The sequence below is a fragment of the Cupressus sempervirens genome, chromosome 6, assembly GCF_028749045.1.
Source record: "Cupressus sempervirens isolate cs-2001-9-10 chromosome 6, ASM2874904v1, whole genome shotgun sequence".
Classification (NCBI taxonomy): domain Eukaryota; kingdom Viridiplantae; phylum Streptophyta; class Pinopsida; order Cupressales; family Cupressaceae; genus Cupressus; species Cupressus sempervirens.
The window spans coordinates 300,298,327-300,304,326 of record NC_143123.1 but is presented as its reverse complement, the minus strand read 5'-3'; positions in this window follow the sequence as shown (position 1 = coordinate 300,304,326).

The window sequence follows — 6,000 nt, the reverse complement described above, 5'->3', positions numbered from 1 at the left end:
AAATATTCTTGAAGCCTAGACCAAATGTGTCTTGATTCCTTCTAGCTATTGCTTTGACAGGATCAATCAGACCATTTTTGTTGCATCCAATAGGACCAACTCCCTTATAGCCAAAGCGTTTCATGAGTCTAAGATAGGGACCATACTTCTCCAGATTGATTTTGCGAGAATGTTCTATGAGGTCAACTCAAGTTTCCTCTTTGTAGATCCATGCAATGATAGCTCTGTTTCTAGCTTCCTCCTCAAGAGGAATAGTAGCTTTGACAAAAGTACCATCAAACTTAGTTTGAGGTATCAACATGAAAGGTCTCTACATTTCAAAAGGTCTCCCATAATGGTAGGAAGACTCAGGAAGAGATGTCAAAGACAAAATTAGTTCTATGTGATACTCACCCATTCTAGTTTCTTTTATGACTGCTCAATTTGCTCCATCTTGTTATCATGATAGTCCATAGATTCTCTATTAGTAGATACAAAGTTTTCAACAGATTTCAACATGTTATAGGTATAGCTAGTACTTGCAAGTATGGTGACTTCAATGCCATGAAATGGGAATTTAACACATTGATTGTAAGTGGATGGCACAGCATGCATCTAATGTATTCATGGTCTCCTTAGAAAAATTTTGTAAACCAAGGGAATATTAAGGACTTGACAAGTGATATCCCTTTCTACAGGACCAACGTAGAGAGACAACATCACAAAACCTAAAGACTTTCATTCAACTTTAGCATACGCTTTGATAGTGATCTTGCGACGAGGATCAATGGACTCTTCAGAATAGTCAAATTATCTAAGCAGAGTAGCAAAGACAATATTTAAACCAACTCTATTATCAATGGGCAAATGATGGACACGTTTTCTAGTGTATCATGACTTTAATGTGTAGAGGTTGATTATGCAGATGACTCAGTGAATTGTCATCCTCCTTAGAGAAGGACATATAGAAAGGTGAGGTCAAATGACCTACCATACATTGGAACCTCTCAAGATCAAAATCTTGAGATATGTTTACCTTAGTGAGGGCTTTGTTCATAATTTGCCTATGAGCAGGTGAGATTTTGACTAGCTCAAATATTGTGATTTGAGCATTAGTTCATTGTAACTTATCAAGGACACTATAGCTAGTGGTCGTCGAAGTTGTTACAAGTTTTCTTCCTTTGCCAAAAGGGCTAGTAAGAGGTTTGTCTTTATGTTGTTCGAGATCAGGAGCAGAAGGCGTAGGGCCTTTGAATACCAACTTGGTACGAGAACATGTAATAGTGTCTGCACAAGATTGTGATGGTTCGTTGTTAGATGTATTGGAAGAAGGGTCCCTTAAGACAAATGGTGTCTTAGGTTTATTCTTGTCTTGTTTTCCCTTGATGGTGATGACATCATAGTACTCAGCATCCATAGGTTAAACCATGTCTACTATCTAACCATCATTATTAGAGTACGTATAGTTGATCTTGTTATGAGATTTATATTTCTTGTTATGAGATGGCTCTTTGAAAGCCTTGTGATCTAAGTTCTTGTTATGTTTGTCCACAACAATGTCACCATCATCAATCAAGTCTTGGACTTTGTGATGCAAGTTTATGCATTTGCTAGTTTTGTAACCCTTGTTTTGGTGATATTCACAAAATGTGGTTTCATTCCACCATATTGGTCATGGTTGCAGATCGTAAGGACAAGAGTTGTCCAATGGAGAAATGAGCTTATTTTGTAACAATGTCTTATAGACCGTGTCCAAATGTTCACCAAGAGGTGTATACTCTCATTTTGGGTGTGAGACCCAAGAGGTGTTCTTTGGTTTGTTTCCAGACATCTTATTGTCAGAAGGAGATTTCTTAATATTCTTGGATGCTTTAAGATTGTCTATAAGATTAAAGGTTGCCTTAGCAGGTTTAGGAGTAATGTTGTCAACAACTTTATCATGCACAATGTCTTAGTTCTTGTTCACATACTTGGGTTTGTCCTTGTTAGAGGTGGATCCTTGTTTTGTGTCCTTTTGAAGGGTTAGTTCACCCCTTTTGACCATGAATTCCTCTATACATATAGCTTGTGTGACCATATCTTCGAAGTTGGGTGGACCTTGAAGTTGAACTTTGCACCCAAAATCAGGTAGGAGGTTATCAGTGAAGATATCAAGCTTTTCTATTTCAAGAATCTTTCATGAATATTTGGTGTAAAGTAGTCTCCATCTCTAAAGGAATGTGAGGAAAGGTTCCCCAACTTTCTATTTAAGATTACACAAGTCTCGAATGTTAACCAGGTGTTGGATGTTGTGAGAGTATTGTTGGGCAAATAGGTAAGCAATCTCATCCAACATTTTGATACCTAGAGGCAAGTGTGAAAACCACTCCATAGCCTAACTACCTAGAATTCTTGGGAAGAGACACATGAGATATGTCTAATTATGTATAAATTCCATAGACAAGGCCCCGAATTCCTACAAATGATCTTGGGGATTGGTAGTTCCAAAGTATTTATTGTATTTAGCTAATTCAACTCCTCTTGGGAAAGGAGGCATGTCTATACTCTTGTCAAATGGGAATGGACAAAGAGCATCTAAGGTGTATGTTTTTGCAGGTTTGTCTTTTTCATGCATCATTTGAGCTAGTTGGTCTTGCATGATTTTCAACTATTTTTGTGATTTAGAAGTTTCAATTTCCTCTTCTAGTGTAATGATAGTTTTAACATTAAAAGTGATAAGGTAGCTTAGCTCCCTCTTGGGCAAGTTTGAGAAAGTATTTCTCTTTCTCTTCGGTAAGTAGGATTTCCATGACCTTTTGGAAGTTTTTGTCCTTACAGCACTTTTTGATGTGTTCAGGGAGTATTTCTACCTCTTCCTCATTCTCATCAGTAAAGAGAGGTTCCTTGTGCCATTCAATTATGTTTTGATCTTGGTCTCTACTATGTTCTCCCTATTCAGGTCCTTGATCAACCATTCTAGGAATGTGAACGGTTTCAAAATATTTTGATTGGAAAGGCCCTCTGAATAAGAATTCAGTTGTCATTTGGAGATGTATGACCTTTGCTAATTTTGGGATCCTATTGATATAAGGGGTTCCTAGTTTGTTGCAAGTTGATAGAGAACGTTCTCTAAACATGAAGTGATCTGATAGGTGAAGGAGATCGTGAAGACTCCTCACTAGATGAATTGGACATAGACCATGTATGAACTAGAAAGTGACCTCTACCATGATTACAACCCATAGCTCTACCTCATCTAAATATAAGGGGATAAAACATGTTTTTGCTTCTTGTTGCCATAGTCATAGACAAGGACAAAAAGAAAAACCTAGACAAAGACCACACTAGAACGTAGTATTAACGAAACAAGATAAGAGTGTTGCATACTAAGATACGAGTAGTCTGAGTAATGGCTAGAACAACCAAAGATTATGACTATCGTGACACAAAGTATGACAAGCACTAAAAGACAGGAACAAGATAACTAAGAGGCAAGACTAGCTGAAGTGTAGGTCGGAAGTCATTAGCTAAGAAAGTTATTGTTGTTTGACACTATTTGTAGACAGAAAAGAAGTAAACTATTGTAGGTAACAAACCAAAGTTAGAGTGCAGATAGCTCCAACAGACAATTTAGATAGTTTTAAGGAAAGATTTTGCGTGAAGATTCTCAAAGGACTGCATGAGAAACTACAATAAAGAAATCAAAGACTCAGAACAATAATTTTGGATTAGGTTTCTCATGCGAGGATGTGGTAAACTATCAAGGAAATAGGATTCTAACAAAAGGACAAAGCTTACGAGATCTCGCGTAGAGATTTGTACAAGATCGCACAAAAACTTGGATAGGGCCACATAAAGAAATGTTGGCCAAAAAGGTATTCGCATGAAATTTAGCCAAACTCAGTGCGAAAAAAGAGACTAGAATGACAACTAAGACTAAATTTCAAAGAGATTTTGAAGGTTTCAGACTACTCTGGACAGATTGTTGGTTGTTCTGATAGATTTTAGATAGATAGCAAGGTTGGTTTTCAAGTTAATAAAACAACATTTTGGTTTTGAACAAGACAATTTATTTTCAGATGGACATGGGAAGCAAGTAGTAGTTGCAAACAATCCAACTAAGGAAAAAGCAACTCATTTTGTTTTAATAGGTTTGGACTAGTTTAAGACTCAATAACAAACATGTTTTGTCCCTAAAACAAAAAATGGTAGAGGAAGCAAAACCTTTGTCCCACAACTTATGTGCATGTGTTCACCTCACATAGCCGTGTAACCCCACTAGAGGGCACTTGTGTTTTTGGTGTACTCCAAGGGCTCAATAACATATACACTAAATGAACACCCTTGTGGTAGGGATCAAGCATGTATACCACCTTCCAATGCCCAGGTACATGCCTATGGTGAGTTTTACAGGAGAGATTCTTCCCCCTCCTTGCACAATGATTATGCCCCCTTTTGGAGGTGAACTAGGTAGCAACTAACTAAGAGGTTTTTACTTAGCTTTCATTCATATTAATCCACAATGGTTTCACAAGCGAAGTTAAGACCAGCAGCCCACACCAGCATTTGAAAGTACATACACTTGACTAGCAACATTGGGGCCAGCAGCGGCCAGTGCAACAAACAAAGCCTCTTCTTGATATGTGATATCAGGAATCAAGAGGAAGAAATTAACATGGCTTTGGAATCTTTCGCTCTATAAAGCTTCTTTATTATAGTGAATTGGAATCTCTGGCGAAAGGAGTGTGCCCACTTGGGTCATTCATGGAGGTTGGATCACTCTGGTAGGCCCTCTAAGGGTTGACATAGACTGGTGGTTCAGATCTAAGGGTTTGATTTTCTAATTTCCCTCAAGGGAAAAGAGCATACTCCTCGACCTTAGCACCTCACCCAAACACACAAGACATGTTAATCACCAAGTTAGATTAATCAATCTAGACTTATCCTTTCTCAAGGTTTGATCTCCTAATAGGAAATCATCATCCATACATAGAAGAGGACTCATACTAGAGAACCATGAACTTGCTTGCCTCCCTTGGATGTCATCTTTCAGAGGCTTCTAGGTTTTTTATTTACCCTTGGTCATTACCTCCAAGTGGTAAAGAGCATACTCCCCTATTCCTCTATCTTGCACCCTACAAAGTTCACAAGCCCTAATTATACTATGTGTGAAAAGAAAAAGGAAGACATGACATTTAAAGTGGGTTTGAAATTGGTCTTTGACATGTGTTTCTTTGGACATCATCCTACAATCACATAGTTAGTACATGTTTCAAGTTGTTTTCAAGTTGTTTTCATAAAGGTGTCTTCGACAAGTGTCCTGCAAAACACTATTATGCTACAGAAAACCAGAAATCCGAAAGAAAATGCTTCAAAGGAAACTCATTAGTCAAACATAATGATAAATTGAATTCTGGAAAATTGTATTTTGCATGTTGTTGCAAAATTTCATGCAATCCTACATAGGCCTGCATGAGAAAATGGTGTGCATTGTGCGAGAAACCACACAATTGTGCACTTTTTTGCACAATGAAGTGCAGTGAAAGGGGCAAAATCTTCAAATCTTCATGCAAAACTCTAGAGATTTGTACGAACGAATGCGATAGAATCATGAAAAGAACATAAAACAAAGTAGATGAGGCTAGAAAAATTGATTTCTCAGCCCCACGATGTGTGCCAAAAATGTATGTGAATTGTGGGCCTCAAATTCTCACACACACTTCAACACAGTCTTTACTTGAGAGATCATCCCAGAATAAACATTGAATTTTCCATCTGATAAATCCAACAGAGCGACTTGTTGCCTTCTAACTAGAAGAATTTTTTCTTTGTTCTCAGACCGAGAGGTGGGCAACCAAACCTTTTAGTATGAAGGATTTATGCAGCTAAATGATAATACAATTAATCTTGATTGGAGATGTAATTAATCTAATAACAGATAAAGCAAATTAAACTATATGATTGCATTTCAATCTATATGATATTAAAGCTAAGCAATGAAAGCTATGAAAATATTAAGCAATTGAGTATCTAATTTGACAG